The following is a 16424-nucleotide window of genomic DNA, read 5'->3' as shown; positions in this document are numbered from 1 at the left end:
GGGGCACTGTTATGGGCTCTAGGTCTTCTATTGGATTCCTGCAGTATATTGCTGTGGGATGTAGGCCCTCAGCTGGATTCTTTGGTGTCTTTAGTATGTAGACAGATTTCCTGTGCTTTGTGTGTTTGACTCTTTGGGTGGCTATTATAAAATAATACCATAAATTATGCATTCTGTATTAAATTGTTTTCCTTACAATCCCTGACTACAACACATGGCAAATAAGGCAACTCCTGTTAGGAGTTCATGGGACATACTGATACACTCAACTTCCTTCTGTGTTGGTGGAGAAGATTTTTTTAAACTAATAAAAAGTGATCTCTATTTATATTTTTAAAAAAGGTATAGTGAAGAAGGAAAGGAGCATTTTAGGGTATAGGAAAGAGAAATAAGCAGCACCCTATAATTATGAGCATGGTAGAGATAAAAGTCCAATAAATAATTCATATGACAAAATATAATTAAATAAGTAGAATAATATGGTTTCATGGTGTTTTAGCATTATTCTTACTACTTGAAAAAATGATATGTAAACTCATTTATTCTTTTCTTCTTAACGTTGTGTCTAACTTTTTGTATCACCTTCTTTGTTAGAGCTTTTTGAAACAGAGAAATAAGTATTCATAAATGAATCAATTTAAAAATTCCATAGAGCCATAATATGATATCAAATACTGAAGGTCAAACACATATTTAATATTTTTAAAATGTATCTCAAAGCCTCTTGAGTGCTTATTCTATACCTTTGGCTATATCATTTATACTGATTCACTCAATAAAAAAAATGAAAAACTGCATTAAATGGTAAAACTAAAACATATGCAGAATTGATATTTAAAATGCACATTTAAGACTTCAGAAGTATAGAAACCTTTTATCCTTATTTACATAAGAAGTAGAAAACTTGTTTTTCAAATTGTTCTGAATCAGCAATAAATTTAAATAATGAATCACAAGAAACAAGACATTGATATCTTCCTTTTTTTAACAGTGAAAGATATGATTCAAATGGTTTATTTAACAGTAATTGAAAACCTGGTTTCGGGTAAATTTCTACCATGAGACTTTGTTATGGAATGAGTACAATATATTTTCTAACCCATCATTCAAAGGCTATTTCTGCTCCTCAGTTTGTACTTTTATTTTTCACCCCACTTTTCTTTCAGTGATAAAAAAAGAATAAAATAGAAAAAAATTTTAATTTAATAACAATTTTCTACATCCTGATTATTTGATAAAGTGAAAGTTTGATACTTTCTATATTTTATTCTTTGAGAGAGGGGAAACGTAACTGCCTCTATCTTGTTTCTTTCTTTGTTAATTGTTATGGTTTGTTTAGATGTCTTCCAAAGCCTCATGTGGTCATGGTGGGGCAGGCTTTTTCCAGGCAGCTAAATCTAGAGTTTGCGATTGGTTCATTGCTAGTGCTGGGATTGGTGGTGTGAGTGCTGCACCCACCCTAGGACGGGTAGCCTGCATACAGAGGAGGGCAAGAAGGAGGATTGCTTTCCCCTTTTTTGCTCTTCTTGTTTTTGCTGTCATCTGCTGCTACATGCCACTTTTCCTTGAAGCCAGCAGATTATGGGCTAAAACCTCTACAAACTATGTATTTTGTCCCAACAATGAGAAAAGTAATTAGGATATTAATTTATGTTACTATCTGCCTTTATTAGTAGTAATAGAAAGGCAAACATGCAAAATAACTTGAAGAATTCAACACAATTAACAACATATGTTATTAGAAAACTGGATGAATAAATGATTTTTGACCAAAAACCAAAAGATAGGAACTTTTTTGGTTAGATTTTCATTAGTGTCACAGTTATAAGTCAGGTTCCTTCTCCTTTTGCCACCCCCCTTCATTTACACCAATGGAATAATGCTCTAAGGAATCAAGAATGAAATAAGATGCATGAAATCTTTTATTGTGGCCAAACAGAATTCTTCTTCTGGTTGAGGATACTGGTATATAACAAAATAGAACTCTTTACTGCCTCCTGTGCATCTAGTGTTTCATATCCCTGTCTGTAATTCTGCAATCATCATTCAGGTCAAATTTTAATAACGTGTTCCAGGAAAAGTGAATAGTAATTTCTAAAGCCAGAATTACAACACAGAGCACCATCTCAGAAACTATATACCTCTAATTTCATCACATTCCCACCACAGTAAAGGGGATTCTGATTATTTCATCAGAACAAGGTCATGTCCTAAAAGTTACCAATGTTTTAAGACAAAGGACATTTAATGGAATAAAATCTAAGGCAGGACTCAGAAATATATGTATTTATGTGTCCAAGTTTGTATTTGCATAAATAATTACATATCTAAATTGGACTGTTTTAGTAATGAAAAGGACACACTGGCATCTAGTATGACAGTCACTTTTCCTAAATGCTAACACCAAGACACTGGTGACAGTGCCTTTAGCTTTCTTTTAAGACATGCTATATGTAGTTCTTATAGTTTTCAAAGACCTTGTCACTGAAATGATGTGAATTTTTGATGACAGAATTCAGAAATAATACCTACCTTTTTGATTGTCATCCTTTATCCCAGTCTGAACAAATTAAATAAGGTAACAAAAATCACTACTTTATTTTAAGCTGATTTCTCAAAATGTCCTTTGTACTTAGTGCTATATTTTACAGTGGGTTTTTCTGTTATTTAAATGAGGACTATAAGAAGCTTATAAAGAATTTTCTAGGAAAGTTTGATATGGGGATGCAATTATTTTTTCTGCTTCAATATTTTGTCCAATGAAATGTTAAAAGTCCAGTTTAAGTAAGTGATCAGACAAGCACAAGCCTGTCTGCACTGAGTTTTTCATCAGTGTTAGAGAAAAGAAAATAAACTTTGCAATGTGTACCTTTAAAATAAAAAATAGTCCAACTTAGACATGTAAATATTTTACACGATTAATCATGCAGAATCTTTAAATAAATATGAATGCTGCTTCAATAATTAATCCCAAATTGAGAACAAACTTCCAAATAATTCAAAACTTTAAGTGAATTTTTGGTAATAATATAACTTAAGGTTTATATTAAGAAGAAAGATACTAAATTTTATTTGTTCCCTGTAAGTTGCACAACTTACTTATACAGAAAAAAAGAGAATTTCATTTTAGTATAGCCTCACATCTCTTGTAATTTATGATGAAAACTATGATTGTGCTCAAGGAAAAGGAGGGACAATTGAATAAATAAGATCAGAATTTATCTTCATTTCAACACCCTGCTCCACTCTGTTTTTCCTTTTCTTCCTCCATCCTTTCCTTCAACTTTTTCTCCCTGAAAGTCTTCTACCTCTTTTTCTGATCTATATGACAAGACTCATGATGACCTAGAGCATTCACCCACACTGTTTTTCCAGTGGCTGTGGTAACTTGAGAAATAGCACACTGACAATAAGTCCTGAATTCACCATCTTCTTAGAAGGTCATAGTTTGAACCAGCATGAGACACTTAGCACCTTCTGAACAAATCACCTGGCACTAGAAGTGCACAGGAATAGGTGTGTGAAAGGCATCACAGTGTCACTTGTGTAGCTAGAGATTATAATTCCCAAAATTGGGGAGTCAGCCTCTGGGAAAGAAATTCTGTGTCACTATTCTATGAGTTAACTTAATGCTACTAAATTAACTCAGGGATAGATGACACCATTTTGTGACCCTAATTTGTCCCCTCTGCACCTCCATACTTTTAGATGAATAGGTCAGTACTACTTGACTCACCAAAAATCAGCAACTGGGTCAAGTTAGGATGAGGACTGCTTGATTCAGAGTTTGGATTTATGAAGCATTCCAACTGTACTTGGCACAACTGAATGAGTACACTTTGGGAAGCTGCCAAAATGTGCAGAGGATCTTTGGCAGAAAAGAAAAAAAAAAAAAAGATAGATCACATCCATGGGCATTAAATTTGATTTGAAGAGAACAGTATGGAGGAATGTTTTAAAAGGGTTAAATGTCTCTGTCACAAACTGGGATATTAAGCTTTAAGATATTGATTATGATTTGAAGACATAGGCCACACTCTAAATTCTGAAATAGTGGCAGAAAAGCATGCTCTAATAAAACACCAGAGTAGGATCAGAAACTCCACAGCAGAGCTGCTAAGAACAAGAAAGTAATAACAAGTGGACAGATTATCCTGCAAAGCATCAGACTTGAACAGAGTTGGGGTGAATAAAATATCAGTGTTCATGACCACAAAGCAGAATCTCAAAGGCCCTGCAGATACCAGCAACATTCCATCTAACTTAGAGATTTTGAAGCATAAAGAATACTTAGAGACTTTTTTGGGCCAAACTCCTCATTTTAGACATGTTAAATCAGAGTTAGACACAGGTTAGTATTTAGGACTAGGTCTCATAATGTTGAGGATAGTACTGTTCTTCAAAGATAAAATTTGAATTCAGAATGAAAGAGACAAATAATCTGCTGGAAAAGATGACATTAAGTAAATTCATCCAAGAGTGCTTGATCAAATAAGGCCTTTTTATCAGCATTCTTTTCTAGTTTAGTAACAAATATTGTAAGTATTTAAAAGTCATAAATAAAGGAAGTGTTGTTGTCAACCCTGAGAATTTATGATTTAATAAAATTGGTGAAAACCACTCAAGCAGTTGATTAAAAAAAATAGTGACTTTAGAGCTAAAGAGCTTGTGTCAATCTCTTGGCAATGGGGTCACACACCAAGAGAGAGAAGGAGGGGGTGGAGAACAGAGAAGAAAATTGTTTTATTTTTCTGTGATAAAGTGTCACCCTGGAAAGGAATTGCCCAGCAGTCAGGATGACATTTCTCAGCTCCACCTGCATGGTGACCAGAGTAACAATAGAAGCGATGAGTGTTCTACTTGTAAACAGTGCATTGATTAACAAATGGTGTGAATGTGCTTTCTCTGTATTTTTCTCCTGTCTATTGCCTGGTAGAATACAGATCTAAGACCCTAAAGCAAACTACAATTAAGAAGAAGTATAGATTCTTACCTCACAGTTTAAAAGACAGTATTTCATAATTCAGAAATGTCTGCAATGCCCTGTCACATGAGCAAGGAATAAGTAGTAATGTTAAACTATGGAAAGTTTGGGGGTTATTTATTAAAGCTGTTAAAATTATCCAATTTGATATACCATTTCCTTATGTAGATGCCATATGAGGGTATGTTTGAAATGTGTGATAATGGGACAAGTTCCTAAAGTCATATGTCTGAATAAAGTGGGTCTATTAGAAATGCATAATGCACAGAAATTGCAGTCCTTAGCATCTTTCTAGTTGCACCAACATTTCTGTAGAGCTTCAGAGCTGCTCTGTCTCTTTGCATATCAGAAGACAAAATTTTACACTAAAATAATGATTTGTTCTTTGATTCAAGCCATGGGATCAAATTATATTATTAGAATGAGATTTCCAAAGAACTACTGGGAATTTCGTAAGTGGATCTTTCTAACAGACTGCTCTAAGTCATCTCCTTCAGGGCTAATGCAGCCTAATTTGTTTGTGCCAACAAGAAAATATCAAAGAAGATGACCAAACCACTGAAGTATCCCAACAAGAGAAACAGTCTCAAAGGACATTATTATAAGGAAAGAAGCAGAGAATATCAGATCAGAAGAAAGCCATAGATATAACGTGATCATCATGCCTAGCTCCTTCATTTTACAGAAAAAAACTAGATTTTTGTTTTAATGTTACTGTGCTAATGCATGACTTAAAATTCTGAGCTCTGACTTTAATCTAGAGGGTTTTCCACAAAGTTTCTTAACTTTGTATCAAATTTGAATTCATCACGGATCTAACTGTTTTTTAGGGGTCTCTTGTCTCCTTGTGTCCAAAATTGTTATCATCTACCAGTTTAAATACACAGAGCACTCAGCATAACAGCTCTAATGATACAAGATTTATAGAACAATGTTTGTCTTCTAAACTGTAACTATAAAGAAAAGTATAACTGGATTTCACAACAAATGTTCCTAAAAATAATGTAAAACCCTTTTGCTTTTAAGTGGAAATTATAGGTATACATATACTCTGTCTTGACTACGCTGTCTTGACTCTCTTGGTCCATAAAAGTTTCTAAAAATTTTTTGATCCTCTTATCATTCTGCAAAATATCCTGCTTGACCATCATATTGACATTATGCTAAAATTCTCTGCTTAGAAAAAAGTGATAAGTATTCCAGAGGCCCTAGTAACGTACAGAACACAGCAGAAGGCACATATACCTGTAAAATTCAGATACTTTATTTTGAAATTCCACTAATCTAGTATGATATCTCATTTAAGAAAAAAGACTAGTTATTTAAGACTATGCTCTTTTTCCTTAAGAGAGGCTTAAGTGGCTCAAAGGTTGCCAGTCTCATGTATGTTTGGATTTGTTTTTAAGTTCCGTATTTTGTTTCACTAATCAAAATCTTTATTCCTGGCCAATACTACACTGCCTGTTACTTAATAATGTCTTGATATCTAGTTGAGTAACCCACATAAATACTGTTTTCTAGAAAATCTCTGGCAGATTTAGGCCTCTTAGGAGTCTATATAAATTTGAGCATCATAATGTCCTTTAGGAATTCTGACTGAAATATTACTGAATCAATATATCTATTTGAGGAGGAATTAAATATTATAAAAATAAGCTTTCTATTCATGAAAATGTCATACATATTTATCTGTATTTCTAAAGGTTTCTCAATAAAATTATCTTATTTCCACAATTTCTGTCACATATTTTGTTGGACTTTTTATAATTTTACCTTCATTATAAATAGCATAGGTCTTTTTGTGATTTAGGTTTCTTCTTCATTCATATATGGAACTAAAATTTTGTATATTAACCCTATAGCCAGCTTCATTTCTTTAGTGTTTATAATAAATAGATTGGATACTTAATATTCATTTTTATTTTCTTTATAAACATCACATGTTCTAAGAATAAGATGTATTTCCAATTTTATAACTATTCCTAATTCTATTAATTATTCATGTACTTTGATTTTAACCTTTAGAGTCTAAGGCATCTAGTAAAAAGCTGAAAACATACAGGCATATTCAGAATTTTTTAAGAATTTTTTTTACTTCATGAGTATTTTGTAGCCTACTTTTTATTAGATAGAAATGACCTAGTTTTACAACTATTTTAAGTATCAACAGGTGTTGAAATTAATATGTTTGCACATTAAGATGTAAATATAGATTTTAATATTTATTAATGGAATGATTACATTCCTTATATAAAAATAATTGATCTTTATTTGTGCCATTTTCAACTTGACTGTTTTAAAGGCTTTTTTATGTCTGGTAACAATTGAGATTGGTTTCAAGATTATTCTGATCTCACAGAGGGAACTGAAGAGTAGTTAATATATTTTACCATTTTCTAAATGAGATAAGTTAAAAATTGGAATCATTTCCCTTCAAAGATTTATAGCTGTATTAGTTACGAGCGTTGCTGAGACAAAATATCTGATGCCCAAGTTGGGAAAGGAAAGGTTTATTTCTTACAGTTTTTGGAGGTTTAAATCCACACTCAGTTGGCTCCAAGGAAGGCCGGCATGGCTGGGCTGCCTTTCATGGAGGCTGCAAACAGCAAGTCAGAACTGGCAAAGAGCAAGATACACCTTCTTCCTGCCATTACATCACATCCTGGCTCCACCCCTAGGTGGGTGGAGCACTGACACCATCAACCCAGGCACTAGACAATGAACCCATCACAAATACACAATGCAAACTCATGAGGCCTGGGGGACACAGCCATAAACCATGACAATAACATTCACTGAAAAAACCACTAGGGTAGATAACTTTATGTGAAACTATTTTTATTACCAGTTTTATTTTTGTGCAGTCATTCTGAGACTATTTAGGCTTTTGTCCCTGGTGCTAGGGTTTGAATCTTTGGTCCTGTGCATGCTGATCATACCTTCTAGCACCCAAGCTAGTTCTATTCCTATTTATTTTTATTTTTATTTTGAGGCAGGTTCTCACTGAATTGTTCAGGCTAACCTCAAATTGTAACCATCCTGTGCAGGCTATTGAGTAGCTGAAATTACAGATGTGCATCATCATGCATGATGTTGTTTCATCTTTAGTCTGCTGTAACAATTTGGCTTTCTAAGAATTTGTGTATTTGGTTCAAGATTTCTCATTTATTAATGTCAGGTTGTTCACGGTAGTCCTAATTAGATTTTACATCTTTGTTCTATTCCAATTATGCCATGTTTTATTGCTAATATTATTCATCTATAAGAGGATTACCTATTTTATTAGTCTCCTGAATAAACAACTGTTGACTTTTTAATATCTGTGGTATTGTTATTTTCTAGTTGATTATTTTCTAATTATTTATTTATTGTCTTTCTCTACCTTTGGGTTTGCTAATCTTCTAGCATAAACAATTATAACTAGTATAAAATTTCTTCTGTATTAACTCTCACTTTACTCAACAAGTTTCAATTTGTGATTTCTTCTACTCAGTTCTAATTTTATTTTATTTTGTTCTAACTCATTATGATTTTATGATTATGAGTTATTTACAGGTACATTTAATTTGCAAGCATAAGAAATATATAGAAATCATTACATAATCATGAGGGTAAAAGATTTTTCTCAGCATGATAAAGGAAAATACAAAGTCTAAAACAGACTTCAGTGCATCAATTTAAACTTCATAAGAATAATAAGAAATTGGCCAGGTATGGTGTTTCCAACCTGGAAATGCAGAGGCAAGTTCAAACTCAGCCTGAGAAATTTAATGATACCCTCTTTCAAAATAAAAAATAAGGATTTAAGATGCATTGCAGTACAAAAGCCATGAATTCACTTCCAAGTGCAAAGAAGAGAATGAACAGGAGGAGGAAGGAGAAAGATAGAAAAGAAAGTAGAAAAAGGAGGAAAAGAAAAGAAAAGTTATAAGGAAGGGAGAAGAGTATTTGTCCATAATAATACTGAAAGTTTTGGGGAAATTGGAATGATAATTATAAAATATAAAGATCAATATCTTTAATATATCAAAATTTTAAAAGCCAAAAAGGCCATGCTTAATAGAAAATTGAGTAAAATGTGAAAATTCCTAACTCTAAAAATGTGTATTTCAATAATTTAGAAATCATACTAAAATGTACATTCACTACAGTTTATCTGCTCAAATTAGAAGAACCATTAAAAATGAAACTACTTTAAAAGTGTTCATATATTAGTACCATTGGTTCTCATTATCTAGTGGCTGTCCACTAGCAGATTCACCCAACCTTGAACTGAAAATATTACTAAAAGAAATCATATCCATAATCAACATGAACAGACATTTTCCCCATCTTTATTAACTAAACAACACAATAGAAGAACAGTTTATATAAAATTTACATTGCATTATATGAGTCATCCAAAAGTGATTAAGTGTACCAGAGGGTGTGTGTAATTTATACACAAGTATTGTGCTATTTTATATACAAGATTTGAGCATCTACAGATTTTGTTACTACAGGGATCGGATGTCAATCTTTTGTGGGTATCAAGGGATGACTGTTTTTGATGGGTAATGATTATTTTCTGTAAGTAAATTTAGTAATATGTGTATATGTTCACATCTTGACAATTTATGTAATTTCTAAAATAATAATCATAACTACACAGAAAAATAGCAGGACTTAGGGAAGATTTTATTTGTAAGAATACAGTATTTAAAATCCATAGAGTAATTATGTGTTCTTAAAATTAAAAGCATTTTGCAATGTTGCACATTTCTCTGAAATTGGCATTCAAAGTCCTATCTGAATGACTTTATCAAAATTTATTCATCATTAGCATAATTCAACCTCAATAGCAATTTTCATTTTTGTTTCAAATTTTTAGCCTGTTTTGTGATATATGTGTAAATTTACAAAGTTGTAAGTTCTAAGTGAATAAAATCTATTTATCTCTAATCCTCTTGTCTTCCATAGTTTATGTCTTTTAAATGCCTAATATTTAGTCTGTATTTTTATCTTTTTTAATCTTTTGAATGAATATTTTCCTATTTTAATATACTACTTGTGGTAGCATAAAGCTATGACTATTGAAATTCCCTGAATATCTATTTTTTTACTAGTAACCCTAGTTCTTCATATTTATAATAATTAGTGATATTTTAAAGTTCTTTTTATTTTATCTTTTTTAAAATTTATTTTTGTTCTACTTCTGGAGGAATAACACAGTATTTGTTCTGAGAATGCATTTCTTAATCTGCCTAATTGTGTATATCTATGCCTCACACTTTACTTCTTTATAAAATATAGCAATGATAAAGCCATAAAGTTGTGGAAATTATTCAATTAGTTATGTATAAAGTGTTTAATAAAATATTGGAGGAAGGGAATCAGAATCAATGTATCCTTCACTACCTTTTATTTAATGTTTGCTTGTTTTATTTTCAACAATTTCTTCCCATTAATTTGAAATGTAGATACCTAGTTTCTTTCTTTCATTGGTCACTCTTGAAATTTTTCCATGAACAATTAACCTAACAAGGGTAAAAAGCAAGATTATAACTTTCTAGAAAATAGTATTTGTTTCTCAAAAGCAAGACCCATACAACTTTAATACAAACCCCCATCCACTGACACACGTAGAATTTTTGTTTAATATTTTACTTATGTCTTATGAAAGTCTTAGTGATTGAAGTTTAAAAATTTTTACATAAATATTAAATATTTAGATGAGAGCTCTTATTTTTGTTTTAACATTAATATTCCATTTTCTTCTTGTTGTATTTAAATACATGCAGTGATTCCAATTCTCCTTAGTCTGTATTGTATTTTACTGTTTTTCAAAATTTATGAGACAAACGTAATTATAAAACATAACATAGACTGGGTTAAACGTGCAGTTCAGTGAGTGCTGACAAATGCATACATCCACGTAACAAGAAGTCCCAGTATCATCTTCTTAGAAATTTTTCTCTGAACCTTGGCAACCACCTTTCCTCCATGACTACTGGTCTCATCTATATCAGCACAAATTAATTTTGCTTGTACTGGAACTTCACAGCAACTGAATGAAACTTTATATACTACTGTATACTTAGTACTTTCACTAGATAAATACCTATAATAAGCACCTATATTCTTGAATATATCATCCATTTGCTTACTTGTACTGCTAAATTCTCTACAATTGAGCAAATTACTAAAATTTTTTCATCAATCCATCTGTAAAACACTTTCTTATTTCCAGTTTCTGGTTATTTTAGATCAGTTAATTAAGTGTATTAAATGTAATTTTTTACATTTCACTTTTGATTTCACTTTTATTGGGTAAGCTCTTAGAAGTTGAATTATTGAGCAATCTAGTAAATACATCTTTGCTTACAGGAAATTTTGGACTGGGCCTTTCTTTTCTGTTAATATCCTTGCCAGATTTCATTATTACCTCTTGCCTAGTTATCACTTTCATAAAGTTAATTACAGAACTGTTCTGTCCTCTATTTTGAAAGCAGTGGGTATAAAAATAGACTTTATTCACTTATTAGGACTTACCAATGTGTTCAAGTTGGAGTGTTCTTGCCAGGAAGACATATTTTTGTAATCAAATTACTTTATTATGTAAAGACTTTTCAGGTTGTCTATATCGTTTGTCAATTTTGGTAAACTGAGCTTTAAATAAATTAGTTGATTTTTGTCAAATTTATGTCTTTAAATTATAGATAATATTCTCTTATTTTTTCATATTCTTAAAAGATCTGGAAGATATGTGTGATACTGCCAATTTATTCTTTACATCAGATTTTTTCTCTTATTCTTCTTCAAATTTATGCTCAGTCACACACACACACACACATACACATAGAGAGAGAGAGAGAGAGAGAGAGAGAGAGACAGAGACAGAGACAGAGACAGAGACAAAGACAGAGACAGAGAGACAGAGAGAGAGAGAGAGACAGAGAGAGAATTACTTTATGGCCCAGAATACGGTACATCTATGACTATTGCCTGAGTACTGGAATAGAAAGGGCAATCTGAATTTACAGAGTGTAATGTCAAGTTCAGATCTATATCCTTACCAGTATCTCACTTACTTAATCATTCTGTTTCACAAAGCAGAGAAAAATCTGTTTTGCTTTATAGTTTTAAGGCACTTTTATTAGCCAATAAGCTTAGGATTTAAGACTTTTTCATTTTCCTATTGGCTTTATTCTTTTAGAAGTATAACAATCTTCCCTCTATCTCTGATAATGTTTCTTAACATTTTCTTAGTCTGATTTAAATTTATTTCATTGTTTATATACGTCATGACTTTTATGTACTTAAATGTTTACACGGTGTAAATTTGCCATGCTTTTATTATAAAACTAGATGTGTCTTTACATTTTACAGTAACACTTTAGGAGATTACATTTTGTTAGATTTTGTATTTCTTAAAGTATAGTGATCTCTATGTTTTCATAGGTGCATTGGTTCATTTATATTTAATGCATTAATATACATTTTGGGGTATTCCACTTATTTTCTACCTGTGCTATCTACTGTCATCTTGCTGTTTCTCTTTTACTGCTTTCTTTTCATATATTCTCATATATAGGCAAAAATGCTGGTTATTATGAATGGTCAAGAGTAATCAGTCTGATCAGTGTCTTTTTTTTTTTTTTTTTTAAGTGTTGAGCTTTGTTTTAACAGAATGTGTCTTTGTTAGTATCTTTATTCTGGTGAGGTTAGATTTTTCTTGAGGGCTACATAACTCTCAGACATGTTTTTACTCCTAAGGTATCACCTTGTTGATTGATCAGCTGGATGCCCAGGATACAAGCAAGCTCTTTACATTCTAATTTGGCCAGTTTTTTTGAAACTGTGAAAGGTTAGCTTCCCTCTCAATCTCATTAGCAGCTACTCTCTGCTAAGCAATGCTCAGTCTCTCACTCACACACACACACACACACACACACACACACACACACACACAGACTTTAAACAAACATCTGCAGGAAACCGATACATAATCAGGATTTCCACTCTTCATTGCTTCTTCCTTTCTGGTGACCTGTCCTGAAAAATCTCAGCTGTTTCAGTAAACTTGAATCCTCCGCCTCCTCTTGTCAGTGAGAACATGATGCTCTCGGCTTTATAGCTTTAGCCCTCTGTGCAGTAATAGAGACTGTCTCCCTAGAGGGAGATTAGAGATAAATACTGATTCATCGTATATTTCCATTTTTTCAGGAATGCCCATCTTGAGCTTCATATGATCAAGTGCGAATACATTACCCAACTAATTTACCCATACCAAAATTTAACTCCTCTACCTTATTGTACTGGCGTGACTAGAAGCTGAAGTCTCTTGTTAACATATTTTCTCTTTTTATATTCATTGTACCTCATTGTAGAGTTTATTCCATTTATCCATTTTTGAGATGATATACAGTGCCTCGTAAAGTATGCTTTCATATTTCTCATTAGGCAATGTGTGGGAAATTTTCACCTGTCTCCTCCCATATATTCTGTTTCATAGAACAGGCTTAGGTTTCTGTCCAAGAAGTGCACTATGGATCCAGGCATCCTTGACCCTAATATATCATATTGCGGTTGAAATTTTACTTTGCATTTTTAATTAATTTAAACTGATTCCTATAACACTGTATAACACTTATATCTTATATAATTCAATAGAATTTTTTAACTTTCTCCAAGAACACCCTGTGTATCTCTTCTGTGTATCTCTGTGTTTTGTATATAGAAGTTTTTGTTTTCCACTAAATTTCATATTTATTGCCGAAGAATAGGAAAATTTGAAATTATTATGTTTATTTATATCAGTAATCTTGATGGCTTTCTAATAATTATAAATTGCATTCAAATCTCATGTCATCTCTTAAATGTTCTATGTAGATACTACATTAGCATCAGAAAGAAAAAACAAATTATTGAATCACTGTTTCTTCACAAAATCCATATTATTTTTACCTTGTGTCTCCATAATTATGATGATCTAAATCATTCTTATCTTTTTTTCTCACTCTAGTGGGAATGCTTTTGAGTTTCAATGTTAGATATGATATTTGTCATAAATTTTAGGTAACTGCTTTTTTCTCTATATTAAGAAATAATTATTTTATCAATGTTTTTACCTCTGAATTGGTTTAAAATCTGGATTCCTCTATTCTAGGCACTAGAGATAAAACTGTTGATTCATTTGAAAAATATTGTTTCCTTATTTGCTCTTTTTGAATTTTCTTGTTTCAACTACTTTGATTTCTTTGGTCCTTTCATGACATCCTCAGCTTCTTCCCTACACAGATGTGACTTCACCATGGAACCCACTCTGGTCCCTCATACATCAGCAGCAATACCCTCCACATTTGCTTGTCTTCCACTTCTACACTCTCATCTCTCACTGTTGCAGTTCTTTCTTGATTGTCTCTGCTCCACTAGTCTGAGTCAGCACTGAGTCTTGTTCTCAGCTGTGCCACCAGTGAATAGAAGAGTGTCTTGAACAAAACAGGCCTCATATTGTTTAATCAATTAGTTAATTGCTTACTACACTTTTTATTTGATTTTAGCACTGAGATGAAATATCTGATTACCTTTTCTAAGCTAAAATTCTATTCACCTCAACTTTGATATGAGTCTCTGGGCTCATTTATCACCCACATTTGGCTTTTTGCACTGTGACCAAATGCTTGATGTGCAGAAGTTAAAGTAGAAAAGGTTTATTTTGTTACCCGGATTCATAGGCTTCAGTTATCACTGGGTAACTGTAAATCAGAAACAACACAGTGGAAGAGCATGTGAGAGAAAAGGTGTTTACCTCTATGGCAGTTAAGAAACAGAGAACAGTGGAACAGCCTGAGCGGAATGGGCCAGGGACTAGATATATTTCTCAAGGCCATACCGCATGATCCATCTGGATAAACTAAGTATGCTTTTCTAATCTTCTAAACAATTCTAAAACCAATCAAGTTGACTATCAAAATTAATCATCACACCCATTGCATCTAAAATGCAAATATTTTTATTAAGAGAATTGTTTAATATACCATGCTGGGAGCTCTCTGCAAGAAACTGTGAAGTTCTCTAATTTTGGACAAAGAGCTATACTTCTAAACTAGTTGGTTGCAATAATATTATGTAATGGGCACAATGACACATACAGTTGGCTATGTTTTATGTTTCTCACTGTGTGAAAGCTGAAAACCAAATCTAGCTTTCTTACACCCAATATATACAACTTACAGAATCATTTGGGGCATTTAATTTGATTCATGATGTTCTTTTTGTACTGTATCCTTATTTTTTTTTTTTTTGCCTCTTCTCTAAAATATTAAATTATACCTTTTATTGTCAAATTATGTCTTCCGGTAAACTACCTAATTCCCTTTCAACCAAGCACAATAAAAATATTTTCAGGGTAATGTATTACTGAAGTAACATTTGCCATTTTAATCTATTTTAAATGCTGCTGGCAGGTATGTTTTCCAATAGCATGTAAATAATTGTGCAATATAACTGCTTCAAATACTTCAGTGGGTTTTTATTGCTTCTAGCACAAACCACAAACTTCTTAGAAAGTTGCATGTGACTCTCATGGAGCCTTTGCTTAGTGTTGGCATATTCACCTAAGTGTATCATGTCTGCATCTGACTGATTTCTAAATCTCTGTGACAACACATTGGCTAACCCTTCTACCAAAACTATAAACCATTTTATTTTCAAAATAATGAACTTGAGAATAGTCTTTTGTTTAGGTTCACTGTTTTTGTGTTTTTTTCCACAATGATATGTCTTGAAAACTATTTGATAAAAATGGAAATGCTGGAAAATTAATGTCATCCTGTAATGAATAGAAAGAGGACAATAAAATATAACTATGAATTATTCAAATTTTGCTTACGTGAATAATCAACTCATTAGCATTCTATATCTTATACAGCCTTTTGCATAAGGCACTAACTGGATGATAAGGTTAACTGGACGTCCAAGAAAACCACACCCGAAATGTCTATGCTTGAAGTAGACTTAAATGAAAGTAACAAATTATTTCACAAAAATTAAAAACTATTTTTATAATTCAAATCTATTCTTCCCCTTTGATTATTTCCCTAAAGGAAAGGAGTTAGAGCAATCATTCATTATCCATGGGATATGTTTTAAGAACCCTAGTAGATCCCTGAAGCCACAGAGTACTAAGCCCTAGATGTAATTTGATTTTTCCTTATGTATTAATGCTTATTGTAAAGTTTAGCTTATAAATTAGATACAATAAGAATAATATTAATGATAACTGATTGTGAAATAGAAGCAAAGATTGTGAAATAGAATAAATATAATGGATTAATAAAAATTACTTAATACTTATGAAAATTTGATTTCTGGAATTTTATATTTAGTATTTTCAGACCACTAATGACTATGGACTACTGAAACTATTAAAAGCAAAGCCATGGATAAGTTAGCATTA

At 32.1% G+C, this 16424-nt stretch overlaps 1 long non-coding RNA gene across 5 annotated transcripts in view; it reads right to left on the bottom strand.

Moving 5' to 3' along the window:
• LOC106028445 (uncharacterized) overlaps window positions 1–16424 on the bottom strand; it is an 82292-nt gene that overhangs the window by 61873 nt on the left and 3995 nt on the right. Inside the window, exon 1 of one of the 5 annotated variants that reach the window (XR_010051331.1) lies at window positions 7506–7860. The exons of 3 other annotated variants lie outside the window; for them this stretch is intronic. This is a non-coding gene — a long non-coding RNA (uncharacterized LOC106028445). Of the gene's footprint in view, window positions 1–7505; window positions 7861–16424 lie in introns of those variants that run through there. One more of the 5 variants, XR_010051328.1, reaches the window with a different exon arrangement.

The sequence above is a fragment of the Cavia porcellus genome, unplaced genomic scaffold (assembly GCF_034190915.1).
Source record: "Cavia porcellus strain 051 isolate PalLab524CR breed Dunkin Hartley unplaced genomic scaffold, mCavPor4.1 scaffold_13, whole genome shotgun sequence".
NCBI lineage: Eukaryota > Metazoa > Chordata > Mammalia > Rodentia > Caviidae > Cavia > Cavia porcellus.
Note: the sequence above shows the minus strand (reverse complement) of the source record. Positions and strands in the feature narration are given on the sequence as shown.